We start from the raw sequence: 22002 nt of genomic DNA on the forward strand, positions 1-22002 counted from the left end.
CAGGCTTTAAGCCTATACAGTACACTCTCCTTCTCTCCCCACCCCGGCAGCGTCCCTGCAATAGCGCCACAGCGCGCGCCCCTCACTCGCGCCCAGCGCTCCGCCGACCGACCGCTCCACATCCCTCTGCCTGACTACACAGCCAGGACAGGGGGCACCCAGAGCTGGAGAGCCGGCAAAACCAGCGCTGAAGCGGCGGCGCGAAAACAAGATGGCGGCGCCGCGATACTGCACATGAAACGGCGACAGGTTAGGAGGAGAATTGAAGGGAAAGCTCACTTACAGGCTGCTATCGCTCTTGTGGCTGGCAGACCCTTTGCAGAGTAGGGCTGGCAGGAACACCAACGTCTGGGCAGGCACCTTTTGGGAGGTCCTGACCGACAACCTGGTCCAAGAACCAGGGGCGCAGGAGACCCGGACCCAAGCTTTTAAATAAGCAGGGAAGGGCTCTGTAAAGGAATTTAGTATACTGCAAAGGCAACTCTATAAAATGAACAACCTGCAGGAGCAGGTAGAATGGTGACCAGCTCCCTGGGCACAATTTTCTAACTGGGGGCTGATGGGTCTTAGAGGGGAGGAGCCAGCCTTCCTTAATCAAATTAGTAGTGCCTAGCTCCCAGCTGTCCCAACTCTAAAACCCAATGTGAGTTCCAGTGTCACCTGCTGCATGAGAGAGAAATCTTTAATAACTTCATACTGGAGGGGGGGGGCAATTCTGTGCCATACATGCCAGCTACAATAGTGCCAACATCACAAGCTTTCTCCAACACCATGATGGGGTGCGAAGAAACACTTGTGAGGCCATCAGACCACAGTATCAGAATGGCACATGGTGGTAATACCATAGAATCTCATTCACCCTTGGAGATTTGAGAGTTTAGGGCACACTGTATACACAGTTTCCTGATTATTCTGTAGAAAAATATTTTTTTTTAATGACCGGTCATCATCATCACAAGAACACAAAGCAACAAATCATGGCTGTGTATGTGCTTCACGTGTGGGAGAACGTATGTAAAATCTAATGAAAACAAACAGCCCTCAGTATACTCCAGAACCTCTAAAGCCACTACAGAATGATTTTGGAAGAGGATTCCTGTGTGACCCACCTCATAAAAACCATCAGGTCTCTTGAAGGACAAGTCAAGGGCCGATGACTGTTACAGCTTCATATACATTCACACTAATGCTGCTGCTCTAGGAAACCACAACATGGAATGTTTCCTAGAAACAGGCAAACACTCTGCAGATATAGTCACCTGTTCAACAAGCGGAAATAAATACAGACAAAGGTCTCATACAAGAGGCAAAATGTACTACTTCATTGCATAAATATATATATACACACACATTTTTTTTTTTTCAACACAAACGAGAAACCCCCACCTCTCGAAAAACAAACCCTCATAAGGTCACACATCCACTGTAGTTAAAATACATGTGTATAACATAACTAGTGTTTCAATGTTAGTAATGTATGTATGTATGTATGTATGTATGTATGTATATATATTTGAAACTGGAACCCAGTGTTGGCATACACACTTAGTGTTCATTCTAGCACCCGCTATCTTTGAAAACCCATGCTGTTCCACTTCCCTGCCTCGGGTGCCACTGTCTGCTGTAGTGCTTCTAGCACATTGTGGTCTGTATATCAGCACTGATAGGCAAACCAAACCTTTGCTAGAAACACCACAGCAGACAGCAACACCCCAGGCAGGGAACATGAACTGCATGGGTTTTGGGTTCTAGAATGAACACTACACACTAGTGTTTATTCAGGTGCCTTTGTGGTTTTCAGAAACTTATTTGCGGTGTTGAATGGAGTACAATAGAAGCGAAACAGTGAGGTCAACGTAAGGACACAGGTAGCAATGCTAGCTTAATGCATGTCAAACATTTGCATTGGACACATGCTTTGACTGGCATTTGATCCAGCATCTTTGAATATAAAAATCACACAATTACTTTTAGGTAAGTAGAAAACAGGCTCATAGGGCAATAATCAATTATCATATCGCACCCCCATCTCTGTCTAAAGCGACAGGAGGTCATGGGATTAAATGCAATTGATATTTAGTCACGTTAAACTGCGATCAGTGCGAAAACAAATGCAGGCAGGCAGGCGCACTTATGTTGGGCACCCTCTAGCAGTTGCAGGCAAAAAAAAAAAGGGTTAATAACGGCCATATAAGTAGTACTAGCACTGGGGGAAATCCAAATGATAGCTTGACACCATATTTTTAACATGTACAATGTCAACAAAGGCAAAAGGTCAATACAAGTAATAGGTAAAAATGCGGTCAACCCCAAGAAAATTAGGTTGTCCATATGCACCAAGCTCCAGAAAGCTACACATTCCACAGCATGGATCCAGTAGGCAACAACTTTGGACATTAACATTGTCTAACAGAAGTCTGCTACTAACCCTGAATCCGGCCCATTGTCAAAGGGAACAGCTTGTGGGCCGAACAAAAACGCACAATAAAACATCTAGGTACTTGTTTCCTAGCACGGTGCCCACGATATGAAGTTGGCATCTCATCGCATGCGGGCATATGGCATGCGATGCGATTTTAAATTGTATAAGCCCCTATACGATTTTTTATTGTATAAGCACCCTAATGGGTGCTTAAAATGTTAAATGCACCCCCACACCACCCCAGTATTGACGTTAACCCGAAGCGCCGCGAGCGCAGCGAGCCCTCTGACCTTTTCATACCCCCACTATCCACGTCGGCGTGGAGTTGACATTATAGTGTGGCGAGTGCAGCGAGCCACCGAGTCCGAAGTGTGGCGAGCATCCGCTCGCCACACTATATAAAATCAACGCCACGCCGACGTGGATAGTGGGGGTATGAAAAGGTCGGAGACGCGTACCGCCGCCCCTCGCTGCACTACGCTTCGGGTTGGCGTTGATAGCACGGGTGGCGTGGGGGTGCTTTTAACATTGTAAGCACCTATAACGGTGCTTATACAATTATTTATCTTATAGGGGCCACATTTAACATTGAAAACACCCATTAGGGTGCTTATACAATTTTAAATCATATAGCATTGTATATGCCATACAATTCCATGGTATACAATTTTTAATTGTAAAACATCGCATCGCATACCATGGTATGCGTTATGGTATGCGATGGGCGCCGTGCTAGGAAACAAGTATCAACATCTATTATTTACAGCAATAGCCACACAAATATACAGTATAGACAGTCTGCAATCTCATTAACAGGCATCTATCAGATCAATTCAATGCTATGCCGATCAGGTGCCCTAAACTTTTAACACATCCAAAAACAGCAGGTTTAGCCACATAAAGTGGCTAAACCAGTCTAAACTCCTAGTGTGATGCAAAAAGTCCAGCATGGTCAACTAAACAGGAGACTTTCTGCACATTACTGATCACTATCATGGGAGGCTGCAAGCAGAAATGTTAGTGCCAGTGGCATTTCCACCCAAATGGCACAATTGTATAGCTGGCAATGGCTGCCGGAACAATTGAATTGTCCCCCATATTTATATATTAACTAAGAGCAAAAGATACTTTTCGCTCTCAAGCATTTCAAAAGCAACAGATAGATCTTTACATCCTATTAGGTTACAAACCAAACGTACTGACTTGTGTTTCTCCTACAGGAAGTGCAGCCCAGGCTGTGAGGTTAGTAATAGTGATGAAGAAACAAGTTCGCATCACTAAATTACAGCGATCCTGTTATACTACAACCACGTTCTGCATGTCTGGAGATTCCCAATAGTGAAGTATGATGTCAAAGTATATATTTAGAAGGGTTTACGTATAAGCAAATGTTGATGGAGAGATCGCTATATAGACCTATTTTTCTGTGGTTAGCTACACTACGCTTGACAAACAGGCAAGAATTGGGTTACAATAACAGTTGCCATTTTTTTGGGACAGACTGGTTTTTCATCAGAGTTTCTTCTTTCATCTACAACCATTAATGATATGTTTCTTGTCAGAGGGTCAATATGTGACTAAGCCTAGTGTCTGTGTCACAGGATCAATGTGAGACTAGATCTAGTGGTGCATATGTTCAATAAACCGAGGAAATACAAATCAATTTTAAGAGAAAACACTCAGCTCTGGAGATAGCTGAAAATGGCTGTACACCAACGCTTCCCAGAATACCTGATGGAGCATGAGAGGTGATGCATAGAGGAATGGGCAAAACTGCCCAAAGATAGGTCTGTCAAGCTTGTGGCTAGTGTACATTCTAGCACCCGCTATATTTGAAAACCCATGCAGTTCCTCTTCCCTGCCTGGGGTGTCGCTGTCTGCTGTAGTGCTTCTAGCACAGTGTGGTCTGTATATCGGCACGGATATGCAAACAAGACCTGTGCTAGAAACACCACAGCAGATAGCGACACCCCAGGCAGGGAAGAGGAACTGCATGGATTTTTGAAAGATAGCGGTGCTAGAATGAAAACTGCTTCTGGCATTATATTCAAAAACAGTTGAGGCTGTAATTGCTGCCAAAGGTGCATCAACAAAGTATTGAGCAAAAGCTGCGAATACTGTACATGTGATTTCTTAGCTTTTTTTATTTTTAATACATTTGCAAAAATCTCCCAAAAACTTTTTAGCACTGTTGGAAGCAGTTTGGTCATACAGGTTGAGTATCCCGTAACCAAAATGCTCAGGACCAGAAAAATTTTGGATAAAGGATTATTTCGTATTTCGGAATATTTTAATATTTCAATTATGTATTTTGAAGTATCTTGCATTTATGCTGTATAAACACATCAACCACATAAAATACACACAAATATATTTTATTTGTTTAAAAAACAAGGTTTCAAAACATGAAACAAAATTTGTGTACTATCTCAGATATTGAATTTGAATGCCAAGCAATCATTTTCTTGTACATATATAGTGGCAGTTACATATCATGTCCTCAGTAGTGCTGTTACAGATGTACCCAGTGAGTTTAAAAAAAAAATAATTCGGATAACGGATATTCGGATACGGGATACTCAACCTGTATTAACAACTAAACTTCTTGAGGTGCTTGTATTAACAAAGGCCAGAATGGGGCACAATGTAAGGAGCTAAAGGTACCCACACACTATAACGATTTTTGGGCCGATTGGCCGATTTTCGATAAATCGGCCGATATATCGGCCGATATTTACCGATAATCGGTCGAAAATCGGCCGATGCTCGCTCCCGTGGATCTTTTGCTAAATCTTCTGATCTTACGTGCTGCACAAAAGATCAGAAGATTTAACAAAAGATCCATAGGAACGCACACGGGATCTTAAGAAAAATCTTTGGTAAAGATGTGCGCTTGCCTGAAATCTTTTGCCCAGATCGGACAAAAGATTTGAAGGCTAATTTATGCGCACATCTTATGATCGCAGATCTTTCTAGTGTGTGGGCACCTTTAGTCTTTGAATGATGGTTCAAAAGTATCTCAGAAATTGTGATCTTAAGATCAGTCTCTTCAGTTCATTGAGAATAATATGAAGTAAACATACAGCAGTTCTGTGGGTGAAATTGCATTATTACTGGGGGGCAATTGAACTATTTCTTTGCACCCGATGTCTCATCGAATAGGTGACAGATCAGGGTGCCGCTATTCAATTTTTTTTTTTAGTTACACATGTTGCACCCAAGCAGTTAAACTTGTCTAAATTAATGGGCATAGCGTGAAATGTGCTGCTTGAGCGCGCAAGCAATTGATTTTTTTTTTCTTAACACTTCATCTCAACACCTCCAAGGGCTGAGAGCATAAATGTGCCCCCCGCCCCCCCCCCCCCCCCCCCCCCCCCCCCCCCCCCCCCCCCCCCCCCCCACATTTGACATAAATAACATGGATCCATAAAGCCTTCTGTCAACAGCTCCGACTAGTAGTGGTGTAATGGGCATGGGGATAGTTTATACACACTATTCCGCTTAAAACCACTCTAACATTGATTAAATTATACTTCCTTCTCCTGGAGAGGATATGCCAAAGAACTCTCTGGACCCACAATTCCAAGTATTATTTCCCTTTCCTACCCACTTAATTAGGGGTGTGGTATAGGGTTCCGACAGTCAGGATCCCGACAGCCATTATCCCGATGTCGGGATACTGACTGGCCGGACCCAGACAGCATGGTGAGCGCAACAAAGCCCCTTGCGGGCTCGCTCCGCTCGCCGCGGGCTATTCTACTCTCACTCTATGGGGGTTGTGGACCCCCATGAGGGAGAATAGCCGGTGGCCGTCGGGGTTTTGACCGTCGGGATCCCGACGTCGGGTAAATGACTGTTGGGACCCTGTCTGGCACCCTTTATTAGGAAGTGGGTGGGTTAAGTACGATCTATTCACCCTTCCACAGGTTTACCCAAAATAAAATAAAAATGGATTCTCAAATACCTTAGGTACGTATGGTTTAAAATTCAACAGTCATTATAGCCACAGTCTACCCATTGTTTAATGGCTACTTACGAATGTATGTGCCATGCCACAAGGTCCGCACCATCTCAAAACTTGTTCCACAAACATAATACACTCAAGAGGTGATTCTGGTAGGTTTGCCAAAGCAAACTCTGTCTTTAATCATGCAAGACCACTATATGCTGTCTATACAAATATCACTGCTTCTGTATGATTCTCTTATTAGATATTGCTCAATCTGCTTAGTAAACAGTGAAAAAAGCTAATGTGAGAAGGAGAGCAAAGATGTGCAGTCATGCACCAAACCTCCATGTCCTCTACCAGACTAGTACTGGAGTCTCCCCATGTGGAACGCATGGTGCCCATATATTATGCGACTTCTCCCCTCGGAGAAGTCGCATACAATTCCCACTCCAGTCGCCCCTTCTACATGAAACGTATTGCATGCTGTCCCGACTCCCTGCTGCTGGGTGGGGGTCCGACGCGGAGATCATACATGCAGCATGTATGTTCTCTGGGTTCTAACCGATGCACACGGGACCGCACATCATGTCAGACACATCTGACTTGGGTCCGATCTCGGCCGGATCTGTCTGAATCAGGTGAAATCAGGCCCAAATCAGACAAGTGTATGGGGGCCTTTGGGTACACAGCTACAGATTTATCTGTCCAATCTGTCCTCTGGGAACAAAAATCTGGAAATGTATGGGAGCATACGAAAAGACATTCATGTGCATCCAAATACTGGACAAGAGAAACTACTGTTCCAAAAAATCTGTTAAATCAAAATAATTCAACCAATTTGTCTGAATGCTCAGTGTGTATTTTCCTGCATTTGGGAGAAATTGGTGGATTGTCATTCGCTCTCATACATTACCAGATTTTTGTGCCCAACAAACAGTATGCAGTCATATTACCAAGTGTCAAAATAATGACAACCAAAATACAAACCGGCATTGGCTGACAATCAAAATACCGACACGTTCAAAATGCCAACATTCACTATGCCGCTACGGTCAAAAAAGTCAACATGAGTTTTTCTGCGAAACTGACATGTTCTTACTTCACAATCCAAGTGGGCATAGAGATAGATTATAATAGCGTGCCAGCGCATCGCGCCCAAAACATGGGGAGCATAGCGGGCCATGCGAGGGGACATGGTACACTTATATGGTGTCTATGTTGACCTATGTCGATAGACACCCCCCCCCAAAAAAAAAAACATGCTGACTTTTTGACCATGTTGGTCAAATTAATGTCGCTATTATGAAATGTCAGTGTTTTAATTGTCAGGAAATCATACTGAACCACAGCAGCCAGATTTGACAGACATCTGTAGGTGCATACCCAGATTTAGATTAATCCCACAGACATATACAGCAAAAAAAAAAAGTTTCCACCTGTATTATCTCCAGTCCTGACCAGCTTGGCATATCTACATTAGTAAATCGTGATAAAGCCAAATAAGAAACCCGTTAAAAACCCTGCTTGGTTCCCGGGTAAGAATCCCGGGTCATTGACTTGGGATTTTTACCTGGTCACCATTTCCACTGAAAAAAATCCTGGGTCGGTGCACGTTCACATGCAAAACCCTGGTATTTTAAGTAGGTGGAAAGGGGGTAATGGAGGATAATTACCTATACTGATGCATACCAATGGCAGAAAAACGGAAAAGGGAATATAAATCAAATGCTTAACTCTTTACAAACACATGTACATGTATGATTAAAAAACAAAACAAAAAAAACAACAACATTACTACCAACATGGCTGCAGACACTACAACATTTTGGTCCTAAGGTAACTGTTAAACTTTAGAGGATGTGTTCCCAGGACATTCTGTGCTCAACACTTGATGAAGAGAAATTTCAATTCAATGAAGACTAAGCAAACATAAGTATTTACAATGACTGTAGCACAGACAATGAAAGCAGCATGTGTTATTGCCTTGTGTCCAGGAGCCACCCAGTAATCACGTAACACTGGTGTGTACTGCTGGACACTTTACATGCTATTCCTGTAACAAAGAATAACCTATAGAGCGTGTGCTCCTTACCGTAACGTTGCAGGGCTCTGCCATCCTGCAACAGTGTAACCAATTCAGTGCTCATGAATGCCGCCCCTTATAGGGGCCTATTTATCAAAGCAGGTTTGCACCTGTATCAGCGAAAACACCTGACGGCATATATGACGGAGGGAGCATCCATATCCGCCACCAGCCGCACCCTTCATAGGTTTCTATTGGGGATGCAATGCTGGCTAATTCACCAATATCTGGAATGCGTCTGGAAATGGTGGTAGCCCATTATAGCCTATGAGCTACTCACCGTACTGGTGTTCAGGCAGAGGAACCCTCCCAAGAATTGGCCTCTGTGCACATCACAGGAACCAGCTCTATTTCGGAGCCCCTTTCTCTGCAGATGCCAATTCATACATAGGATAGGATGGCATATTGCAATGCCATCCTGGGTGGTAATATTCTGACAAACGCACTGAATATGTCATCATAAATGAGCCCAATAGACTGAAAGTGGGACAAGGCACGCCATCTTAAATCATACATGAATTCCAAGACTTAAGGGCCCCATACATCAGCAATTAATTGTGACAATTTTCAGATATGGAGATGATTGCCACAATTAATTTTAGATGTGTGGGCTCCCCCTTTTGGCAATCCCAATCAAAATCGCCAATCGATTGCTTAATCAGGCTTTTAAACATGTTTAATAATCTGGTATTATCTGCGGATCTTTTTTATATGTGTGGGCATTCCCAATTCGTCTTCTTCATCTATTTACATTATGAACAGCTGAAATGACAATCGATTGGGCAATTTCCAGATATGAAGATGCAATCTTTAGATGGAAAAATCTGCCGATCACTGAAATAAATCTGTAATGTGTGGGCAAAGTCAGATAGATTGTAAATTCCATTTATCTGGCCAAAAAATCCCTGGATCTGGAAATTTATAAATTGTGATTGCTGATGTATGGGGCCCATTAAGTAGCATAAAATACTAAACACATTTTAAATACCCATAGGGATGTTCCATACTGTTGGTCACAAATCATCGGTATCACGCATGGTGTAATGGTTAGCATTACTGCCTCACAGCACTGAGGTCATGGGCTTGATTCCCACCATGGCCCTAACGGTGTGGAGTTTGTATATTCCCCTTGCACTCCTAGATTAGGTTAATTGGCTCCCAACAAAATGAACACTACATGAATGTTTGTACATGTGGTAGGGACTATAGATTGTAAGCTCCACTGGGGCAAGCACGGATGTAAATGGCCAAATATTCTCTGTATGGCATTGCGGAATACGTGTACATTGTATTCAGCATTTACCAGCACCCTCAAATTGATCCAAAAACTGGAATATGTGATTGGGTCAAAGATTTTGTATCTTGTGGTATAATCCTCATGGGGCGACACACTACTGAGCACTACAGATCGCTCAGCAAGATTGCGCAGCACACAGCGAAGTGTCAGCGATGTGTGCTGAGCGATCTGTCAGGGCCAGTGTTCCCTAGTGAATGCAGCAGGATATAAATCACCGGGCAATAGCGATGCGCTGGGATGGGAATTGCTATGTCCCCTACACACAGAGCAGTGGTCTGAACGCTTAGAAAATGCCCTCAAATCACTCTGGGTGTAGACCCAATCAGAATCCTCATCTCCCTAGCTCAGGCATGACCAAACTGTGGCCTTCCATGCTGTTGTGAAACTACACATCCCAGCATGTTTTGCCATAGTTTTTGCATTCCTTTATAGCAAAACTGTGGTAAGGCAGATGGGACTTGTAGTTTCACAACAGCTGGAGGGCCATAGCTTGGACATGCCTGCCCTAGCTCATAACATACCATCCACAACAAGAACAAAAAAACAAGAATTGTGCAGATTCATAGACATAGGGTAAGCCCTCAGCGGTATGTCTGAAGTTTATCATCTTGTTATGTAGAAGGGAGCTAATGAGAGACCAGATTGGATTTGACGTAAAACAGCACCTGCTAAATCTGTGCTAGAAAACTCGCCTCTTAGCAGTCCCAAAAAATGTAAACAGCCCTGATGCTTTGCAACGCCTCAGGTCTTCTAGAAAGAATTGCTGTACTTTTTACAGCACACAAAAGGCCAATCTCATGTAACGTCAGGAAGGCATTTATCAAGTGTATCAGGCCAGCAATGCTTATATTTCATAGGTAAACAGTATTTTCCACAAAAAAAACATTACTACTAAGTAAATAAATAAAACAAACAAACAAACAAACAAAGCCTGAAATTGGAATTGTATGGGATAGTGCTTTATTGCAGAACGTGGTCTTTGGTCACTCAAAATGCTGGTGCTATTCAAGGCGGTTGCTTGTCTCCCCACTGTTTTTGTGATTTTCCTCTGGGTCCATCAGCTCCTCCCCCACTCAAACACAAACACTCCAGTAACAGAAGTGGCTGACAATTAAATTAGGCAAGAGCGAGGATATATTCCAATTCCTCCAGTCTACAGCAGACAATGGCACTGTATGCCATCAGCTCATAATACTGAATTGGGATTATATATATGTCCTTATACCAAATAAGCTGTAACTGTAAGACAAAGTGGTACAGATATAATTGGTGGAGAGGTTTTATCTGACTGATCAGACATTATGGCCCTTATTCAGATCTGATCGCGGTACAAATTTGTTTGGAAAATGGGCAAAACCATGTGCACTGCAGGTGAGAGTTAAATTTAGGTGGGCTGTGTTGAAGCTGAAATCTAAATTGCAGTGTAAAAATAATGCAGCCAGTATTTACCATGCACAGAAACAAAATAACTCTCACAAATCTAACTCTGCACATGTTACATCTGCCCCACCTGCAGTGCACATGGGTTTTGCCCATTTTCCAAACACATTTGTACTGTGATCAGATCTGAATAAAGGCCTATGTGCCACAGATTTGTATGTGATGCCAGCAAATAAAACTGGTCACAATGCCCAGTGAGATCCATAAGGTGTCATGTAAGACAGGTGTGTGGAGGGAGGAAGCGGACTAGCAATCACCGGGGCAGCATTTAAGCCCTGTATTTATGTGTGGTGGCATAACATGGACCTCATCAGCATGTAACCAGATCTATTGTTTATGCAGAGCCAAGGTGTCTGTGTGCATGTCACGTCTACCTTCATCTCGATCAGCCATCACATGGCTACCCTGCGCTGGTGCTTTTTAGTCCATCTCATTAAGTGAACACAGCAGTATAGGTTACATATTTCATTGTGGTCTATATTCTGGAATAAGAGCTTACCAGGAGCTAACTAGAATTTTGGCTGCCTTATGCATTTTGTAGTGCAAATGTCCTGCTTATCACCAAACTCCCTGTTTTGTTTCTGTCCAAGCCTATAGACACAAGATAAGACAAGCCAATCAACATGATCAGGAACCCCCCATTAGATATTATAGGGCCTGCTAATAAAGCAATCAGTGCATGTTACATTCCATTCCTCCCAGTAAAACAAGGACTCAAGTTTCATTAAAAAAACAGGACATTTGAAAGCAAAGGGGAAAATTTGAAGGCCCTTAACAAGTTTTGTATAGTGGTCTCAAGCACAGTGGAACATTATGACGGCATTTCGGAAAGAACTGAATATCCACCTAAATATGCCACTTCATTCAGGAGCAGTGAAGTTCCAATTAGCTATGTATATTGGTTTTCCTGACAGCAATCTTTTAATATAAATCAAGAAAAGAACATCCTATAAAAGTCAATGGTAAAAGACATCTGTTCCCGATGGGCTTAGTGTTGCTACTGTTTTTCAACCCTCACCTCGGGTTTGCTCAGATTGTTTTAAAGGATTCTCCTTTTAAGTTAAGCCATGCAAAATCCCTCCCATAGGTATCCAGTGAACAACCATGGGAGAACAAAACAAAAACGCTTTACACAGATCAGTGTGCCCATGTTGACATCTTTTTAACAACCACCACTTTCCTGGCAACAGTACACAGGTAAAGCAGATAGTCTTGTTCTTCTTGACTAGACAGATAGTTATGAGGGCAAACAGTCTCCGCATCCTAACACAATACAATAAGGGCTATTTCACACACTCTGGCTCCTGCCGGGCGGCTAAAACCCGCACGGGAAGGAAGCCGTGCCGCACTCAGTAGTTTAGAATAGTGGGGATGGCCACAGCCCGGCAGCCGTCCCTTTCAGTGGTGGGATCCGGCAGCAACCGGGCGGCCGGGCCGTGGCCGTCCTGTGTGAATGGACACAATAGTGTCCATTAGCAACTACTGTGCACGGCTTTTGGCCATTCAGGATTTCGCCGCCCGGCAGGAGCCGGAGCATGTGAAATAGCCCTAAGGGCTGTTTCACACAGTACGGTTCCTGCCGCACGGTGAAATCCCGTACGGTCAGGGAGCCGCGCCGCACTCAGAATTTTATAATGGCAGGGATGGCCACAGCCCGGCAGCCGTCCCTTCCAGTGGGGGGATCCGGCTGCAGCCGTGCGGCCGGGCCGTGGCCGTCCCGTGTGAATGGACACAATAGTGTCCATTCACAACTGCTGAGTGCGGCGCGGCTCCCTGGCCGTACGGGATTTCACCGTGCGGCAGGAACCGTACTGTGTGAAACAGCCCTTAGGAGAACTATAGAGTAATAATAACAAACAAACAAAAAACAAACCAACACAGAATACAGGGACATAAACAAAGATAGAGGTGTGCCACAATATTTGTTCATTATCTTTACTTTTATTGGGGGAATAAAATTGATTTATTGCTGCCAAAATTCCCATTAAATTTTTTGAGCCTCTGGGTGCAAGTGCCAAAGGGGCCCATTACTTCTGCTAACACCCTTATGAGGTGGCAAGCATAAATCCACCCAAAGTTGGGCTTCTGGGCACCATAATGCAGAAGGCTCAGTAGTTTACATAGGATAAGCAGCTTTAGATGTTAAAAATAATACATTTATATAGCACTCTTTTGCTAGTAAATACTATTACAGGTTGAGTATCCCTTACTTCCGGTGGAGCCGGGGACAGTCGCACGCATGCGAGCTCCCATCCACCGGATCTTTCATCCCCGGCCCCTGGAGAAGAGGAGCCTTACAGACCGGAGAGGAGGGAGGCAGAGATGGAGGAGGATGGAAGACGGAGACAGAGGGCGCCAAAGCGCGGCAGCATCCACGGCACACACGGTCCTCCGGCCTGCAGGCCCCCCGACCGCTGTGCTGCAGCAGACTGCAGGAGCCTGTCTGCCACCACCGATGCCCCGGCGAACCCAGCGGCGGCGGCCCACAAGGGAGGAGGTACCACTACACTATCAGGAACAACCCAGAGAGAGCCCAACTCCAGCCCCCAGCCTCACTGACTCTCCCTCCCTCCCCCCTCCCCCCCCCCCACGCTGGCCTGCTGAGGCCCTCCACTGCTGCCCTGTGAGCAGCAACATAAAGATAGCGCCGCTGAAGGCTGACTAGGATCTGTGCCGCTAGCCAAATATGTAACCCGTGTCACCCTGGTCATGCTCCATATCTGTTCTGTTTTTACGGTCTACCTATCTGGCTGGTGAAATCACCAAGTGGCGCTACTGAATGGCTGCCTGGGTGCTGTACAGATCAGTAATATATGGTTCCCCATGTCCATATCCCCCATCAGGATACATCTAGTGCATATCTGTAGGTGTTATGTTATATTCATCTGTACTGTGACTTTTTTACGTGTTCCCACCCTGGCTGTTGCACAGCAATTCAAGCCAAATTCCTAGTATCCAGGAGGACCTGCAAGGAGGTAAGCTGGAGGGAGCGGAGAGGGGTCGGCGAGGCTGCGAAAAGAAGCCCATAGGCTTCTATATGGTACTATGCGGTATCGGTGCGGCCAGTTTTTAATTAGAGATGTGCAGGTTCTGATTTACTGATTTCAAATCAGGATCTTATTGGCTATCAACTGTCAACAACTGTCATGTGATTTGGGATAGCTTTGAAATCAGAACCTATCTGATTAAATCTAGTTTTAATACATAGGAAAATGCGGTAAAACAGGGGTTTTACCGCATTTTCAGCTTAATACATCTCGCCCTTAAAAGGATATGAGACATAATACAGAAACAAAGAAATAAAGGAAAAGCTTTTCATGAAATACAGGGCATGGAAATACAACAAAGGTTTGGCTGCTATCAATTCCAGAGATTATTCATTCTACCTGTGCAGGGCCCAGGTGAGGCAGCCATTTTAGGTGCACTACATAGGATTACCCAGGGTGGAGTAGACAAAACGCGCAACTGTTGACACGATGAGAGAGATAAAACAGTACTTGTGTATTAGCAGGACGCCCGCTAAGCAAATTGCTTAGTGGGCAATTCTGCGTCAGAAAATTGAATTGCATCGCATGCATTTTTTTTGTGCGATGTGATCGCATGCGATTTTCCCATGTAATTTATTCACTGCGTTCTACCCTCGAGCAGTGCGATGTGATCTCATGCGATTTTTTATAGCGTGCGATGCCATTTACTTTACTATCCATTTCTATGAGTTGCAATGAGATTTAGGCACCCCCCACTATCCACGCCACCCTGAAGCGTGGCGAGCGCAGCGAGCCACGCGAGGGGCAGTGGAACACATACTCCCGACATTTTCATACCCCAACTATACACGTCGGCGTGGAGTTGATGTTATATAGTGTGGCGTGTGCAGCGAGCCTGAAGCATGGCGAGCGCCTCGAGCTCCACGAGGTGATGCAGAATATTTGTAATGTAATCCGCTGTGCTCGCCACACTATATATAAATCAACTCCACGCCGACATGTTTAGTGGGGGTATGAAAGGGTCAGGAGGACGCGCTGTGCACGCCACACTTCAGGGTGGCATGGATAGTGTTTGGGGGGGGGTGCCTAAATCTCATTGCATGTCATATAAGTGTATAGTAAAGTAAATGGCACCATAAAAAAAATCACATGCGATCGAATGCGATTTTGCGTGCAGTGCGATCGCATCGCAATGCCCGAGGGTAGAAAGAAGTGAATTACATAGGAAAATACACAAAATACTGCACGCGATGCGATTTTCCTACAGTGACGTATGTATGCAAATAGGGCGCCCTGCTAATAGAGAAGTACCGATAAAACACTTGTTTAGATCCTTGTAATTACAGAAGAACCAATCGAGGCAGCCATGTTGAGCACACTGGGCAGGATGCAGCAAGTATAGCCGTTTGCCTGTGATGCATCCTGCCACTATCCTCATGCACATCAGATGAACAAAATATGCTTTTAGCAAGATTTTAGCAAATGACTGCTCTGGTGGTAAAAGTCATCCTTTGCGATGATAGAACTTCAGGGTTAAGGACCCAGGGTCCTATCTGTGCATGCATCGAGTGATGCACATGCTGCAGGGGATGCTGGGAGGGACCCGGTCGTAAATGGTGGTGCCGGGCTTGGTGCATATGCGGCCAAACATCTGAAAACAACATTTTCTGAGGTTTGCTGCATCGCGCCACTACACTTGCTACAATATATGAATAAGCACTGCATGGAAAATAAGACACAAGGGTACAATGAGCTGTTAACAAGATACTACCTGCATAAATATTTCCATGGGTCACATCTACCACTGAAATACCAGGCTGAGCTGCCATCTAGGGCACCCCACATAAATTACAGTGGCCAGAATGAAAACTAGTGCAATTAAATATCGCCCAGACACAAGCTTTATAATGGGCTCCAAATTCAATAACCGTATGGAAACGTTGCTCAATCATTTCAATTTAGTATTATTTTAATTCTAATTTATTTATTTATAAACAGTTCCTTATATGGCACAGCATATTCTGTTGTGCTTTACAATTGGAGACAGTGATACAACAAACTGGTCATTTTCATATATTCAAAAGGTAGTAGGGCCCTGCTCGCAAGCTTACAATGGAATGTCCCGGAAATTCAGAAAGATTCAATTGCGGGCAATGGGCAGTATAATTGGAAAGCTAGCATGATGTAACCACCAATTTTCCCCATTTGTACAGGTGCTGCTGTATTCTACCCTGATCCAGAGAAACATTGCAGCCACCTACTACGGAGAACTGAATATGGCTCAATGTATTAAGAGGATTTCCTACTTTAGGACTCATATCCTGTGCCCAGTGTGGAGACTACTCTGATCTCTTAGTCATAAATAGATTAGGATTTTTTTATCCAATGATAAATGGTCACTTAAATATAAAAATAAGTAGATATTTAGGGGTCACTGTCAGCCTTTTATGGTCAATGTCTGTTTTTGCTGTGCTACAGAAACCCCATACCAAGCTGTTGCGACATACAACTAGGGGTACAAAGAGAAATCTTACACTGCAATGTCTCAAAGGAAGCAAAGTATATTCCTTCTGCCATAATATGCCATGGATCACAACTCCATCACACAATGTCGCAAATTCTACTGAAAGTTGGCCATACATGAGTGTATGGCCATCTGATCCCCCTGAGCCACCCAGGACCTTACTTTCACATGCGATGTATCTCATGCGACCGTGTTCCCTGCCGACTGGGAGGGGGCAGAGGTGAAAGGTCGGACGGGCAGCAGGTCCAACCTCCGGCTCGGATCCAATGTGCATGGGATCGTGCATCGGACCTGGGGCGACGCCAAACACATCCACTTCCTTGGCTCAATCCGTCGGGTTCAGGTGAAATTGCCCCACATCAGACTAGTGTATGGGCACCTTAATCTATCGCTATTGGGTGCACGTATAAATCATCCAAAGAGGTGGCATGGAATTTGTCCCTGTTGCCCCAGATAAGCAATCATACATGGGGAGGGATGTAACATATAAGGGTGTGATTTTAAAAAAGTAACAATTTGGGTGATTTAAGGTGGCATTAAAAAAAAAAAAAAAAAAGTTGGTTTTAACATTAGTACAAATGCACGACCCTATTAAGATCTTAATTGTGATCTGATCACTTATGAAAATGTCGTTTATCGATCAGACATCAACACTTGTGTTGTCATGGGCCTGCCACGCTTTTCCCAAGCGACTACATCCTGACTCTCTGCCAAATTCTCAAACAACCAAGTCTGTCCAAATGGTCCTTCCACATGTATTAATCTTAACCTTTGTGGACATACACACTTCCTGTTGCTGCTGCAGTTAAACTGAAAAACACGCAATTCATCCTCTGAAAAGATTAAGATATTGCAAAGAATGACGTCTGAATTTATTTCACCACACCAGACTTTTCCCACAACAAATACTGACAACATCATACACTTCCTCTTAAAGATATGACGATGGTACATGAAGCAAGTAGCATCTGCTTGGCCACACGTGTTTTACAGAAGCCCTCTAAATGACGGAGCCTGACAGCCAAAGCAGTCGCACAACAGGAAGTAGACAAGCAGCCATTGTACTGTAGACATTCCCATAGAAAACACTAATGTTTCTATTCTTATGCTTTTCTTCAAATAAACTTGCCAAAAATGGATGTTTTATGACTAAATTATTACTTTCACAGAGATGACAACATTCCAGAAAAGCAACCCACCGCAGACAATACACGAAAGGCATTGCTGTCTTGTATCTGACACTTTTCTATTAACCTGCCAAGATTATGCTTGTATTATACTAGAATGTTCATACTGTATTGTTCATAAATTAAAAAGTTATAAAATAGCAGGGTAAAACAACAAGCAGGTCTGTGAGGAGTACACATTTATTTTAAAGACATTGCTTGTTTTGACAAAAAAAGCCATTGCCAACATGACTGCCATGATGAGTGGGGTCTTCTGTAATATGCTATATAAAAACAACAATTTGGAAGACATTACATTTGCATAATACAATAATTCTAAATAAACACGCAGATTTTCACATCTAAAGACACACTAAAAAGACAAATGGCAAATACTGTATCAGCAGTATTTACATGGAAGGTGTAATGGTTAGCATTACTGCCACACAGCACTGAGGTCATGGGCTCAATTCCCACCATGGCCCTAACTGTGCGGAGTTTGTATACAGTATTTCCCCTGTGCGGGTTTCCTCTGGGTACTGCGATTTCCTACCACAATCCCAAAAAAATATACAGGTAGGTCAACTGGCTCCAACAAAATGAACTCTAGAATGAATCTGTCTGCATGTATATGTATCTATTCTATTCGGGAATATAGGGGCAGATGTATGAAGAGTTGATATGGGGGAGAAGGGTATCAGCGCACATTATGTGCACAGATACCTTTTCTCCCTCCTGTATGAAGGAGCCCAGTGAGTGCTAAATGACAGGGGCACTATACGCCCCTGTCCATATCGGCGCTGCTATCTAAATGATAGCAGGCCAAATGTATAAACACTCAATCTGGCCGTTGACCGTTCCACCCGCTGCTGCTATATGTTTCGCTAGCGGCAGGGTGGCGAAGCCCTATCTCAACAGCAGGGCAGCGCTGTCCCTGCTGTTGACTCTGGGCTGCGCTGGAGATCTCGCGTGAGTAGTGAGATCCCACGCATGCCCAGTCCAGCCGGCCAGGGGGAAGGAGATAGCGCATCAGTGTAAACTGCACTCCCCATGCTTCGGCAGACAAGATGTTAATACATCTTATCGAAGTCCCTTCCTGCTTCGCCTAGTATTATAGTGGCGCGCTATGCACCGCTAGAATACATCTGCCCCACTGGGGCAGGGACTGAGGTGAATGTTCAAATATTCGCTGTAAAGCGCTGCAGAGTATGTGAGCCCCTATATACAGGTATAAATAATTTAATAAATAGAACATACACAATGCACAGCAATAAGTCTTATTACCAAACTGTAATGGGAAAGTAAATCCAGATTTAGATCTGATCTGAAGAACCCACATTATCTGATATTTTGTAATTTCTATAATGAAATAACATTTGCAAAAATATATTTTAAAATGCAATCCAAGGAACCACAGTTTCCCGGAACTGGACATGACACTTGTGCTTTGACGGAGGCATCCATTTTGTGATCTAAACCTGTAGGACAGACTATCAGTTTCTTCTGAGCCAGTGACATATTGAAGGTGTTGCATGACAAATATGGTGCACTTATTGGCTTTTAGTGAATTTAAAGGTTACGGGCTCAGGAATATTAGTTACGACCACAAAATATATTCCTCTACTCTGACGTTCTAGGTCAATTTTAATTAGCATAAGGGCCGCAATCCAGTATGGGCTGCTCTGCATTACTGCCCTGAAGTCATGAGTTTCCCTTCCAACCAGGGTTCTGTGTGGAGTTTGTATTTTCTCCCTCATGTTTGCATAATGTACTTCTGGGAACTACAGTTGCCGCTCACAATCCAATTAACATAATTGGCTTCCGAAAAAAAAAATACAATTATCCAGTGTCCATCCATATAATAGAGAATATAGATTATAAACATAGACAACATATTCTCTATACAGTGCTGCATATAATATGAATGCTATAGAAAAAACTGATACTAATAAAAGCAACCATACCAGATGAGAGATTAGTCTACAAGTGGCAAGAATTAATAAAAATGTTGTAAACAATAGTGTCACTATCCATAATAAATTCCCTGTAAACAAAGTTTGTTCCCTTTGCTGAACTGATTAATTAAAAGGCCCAAGTCTATTTGCCTGGGAGGTGCACTGGTTTCCAGCTGTGTATGCACCAGCATTTCTTACCTAACCAGATTGGAGAGATGTACGCTATATAAAAAGGTACAGACCAGACAGTGATTAAACTTACAAAAGGTTTAAATTTACTTATTCGGTCAGTACATAGAAAGATTATTTAAAAAAGGTAGGCCTTGTCCATCAGCCGCCGGTAAACTACACCAATGTTAATTGTAATCTTTCAGAAAAGCTGTAGATTTAAGTAATCTGAATCACAAACACAACATGATCACACACACACACAAAAAAAACAAATAGAATAGCAACAACTGGCCTTTTCCACCTAGTCATATGGCCTAGTGTTCACCCACTAAGCTTATTTATTTACTTATATAGCGCAGCATATTCTGTTGCGCTTTACAATAAGCTTATATGATGTTGGGGTGACAGCCTCAGATGCACCTAGATCTGGCTAAAACTAAGTACACGTTACACACACAAACCTGTCAATTTAACACATCCATATTACCGCTCATAATAAATTACATTATTTCAATGTTTAGCAAGAGAACACTACAAGACAGTCTTGCACAAACCCCTGTTGTGTCAGAAATATATACATGAAGAAAACCAAACACATACAAATTATATACACATACACACATATTTATACATACACACACACCATTAAATGTGAAGAGAAACATTGTAACATCTCCCATACATTCTATGTACTGTAGTAGCTACAAAAATGGCTGTATATGCTAAGTATTACAAATGTAGCATATCATTAATACCAAAAATTATTCATGCTTGAGCCAAGAGCAGAACAAGCAGGAGACAGTGTGAATAACACTGTGGATTATGTAATGTATAGAGAACCCAATAATTCTGAGCTGCCATACTCACACAATACACCATAAACAATTCAGAAGCAGAGAATGGCAGTAATTTAGTAAATGTATATTTTGTGTCCTGCAGAGAACAAAGGGGTGGGCTCTGCATTTTCCCAGGCCTTTACCCCACCCTGTGAATACAGAACAGATTGGATGACGTAGTGGCAGGGAGATATGGGGGTCAGAGCAGCACCCCCTGTGCTAGTAAACGCACTGCACCGGAAGCACTCTAATGGGTTAAGTGTCCACTACGAATACGACGATTGTATTACCGATATAAATGTCCTTTCTGTAATAGCTAAACATAAAGGCTGGAAATCCTGTCTGTGGCTATTACTGGCAGCATCAGTCTGTCCCCGGGGTACCCCGCTGCCATATAAAGCAGGGACTGTATGGAACAGTGTATATGTGCTCTGACCCCCTGCCCGTACATTAAACCGGGGACTGGGTTAGCAGTGCAGAAGGGAGACCGGCCCCGGTAAAACCCGCAGCAGCAGCGCCTCACTGGCAGCATCACGGTTGTTTATCTAGGCTGTAATGTGGCCATCTCCCTGTAAATCCTGGGAAATCAGCATAGGGGGGACATGTTTCCCCCATCATTTCAACCCTATAACCAAAACCGACCCCCAAAATGTCGGTATGTGTGTGTAGCCAGGCGCTCCCTCTGTCTGCTCCTGGGGGTGTCACCTCTTGGGGAGGCTTCTGGGGGGAGGATGACGGGGGATTGCGGGGAGCTCGGCTTACCTGCTGTGGCTGTGTCTAGCTGTGTTCTGCCTCTCTCCTTCCCCCTTCAGTCTGTGAGCTGTCTCTACTCTGTGTACTCTCATTGAATCCGACTGCCAAACCCAAGTGCTGATGTCATCCTTGTGAAACTTAAAGAGACAACACCCCTTTTGTTTAATAGATGACAGCACATCTCACCCTGACTCACTCACCTGAGAGCAGCAGAGATTGTATATGCAGCACTTCTATAAATATCAGTCTGCAAGTGGGACATGGCTGTCAAATTGAAAGCGTGCAACTATGCATTTAGATATATAGATATACGTATGATTTTATGAATATAGCACTTTTCCCATAGAAAAAAATTACATATATAATATATAGATATAGATATACATACATATGTACATACATACATACATACATACATA

At 43.6% G+C, this 22002-nt stretch overlaps 1 protein-coding gene across 1 annotated transcript in view; it reads right to left on the reverse strand.

Moving 5' to 3' along the window:
• CSNK1E (casein kinase 1 epsilon) overlaps positions 1-21736 on the reverse strand; it is a 67750-nt gene extending 46014 nt beyond the window's left edge. The window contains exon 1 of the mRNA XM_083156479.1: positions 21593-21736. The gene's annotated coding sequence lies outside the window, so the exon portion shown is untranslated. The remainder of the gene's footprint in view (positions 1-21592) is intronic.
• Between the last annotated feature and the right edge of the window lie 266 nt (positions 21737-22002).

Source organism: Crinia signifera, chromosome 8 (genome assembly GCF_055691185.1).
Source record: "Crinia signifera chromosome 8, ASM5569118v1, whole genome shotgun sequence".
Lineage (NCBI taxonomy): Eukaryota > Metazoa > Chordata > Amphibia > Anura > Myobatrachidae > Crinia > Crinia signifera.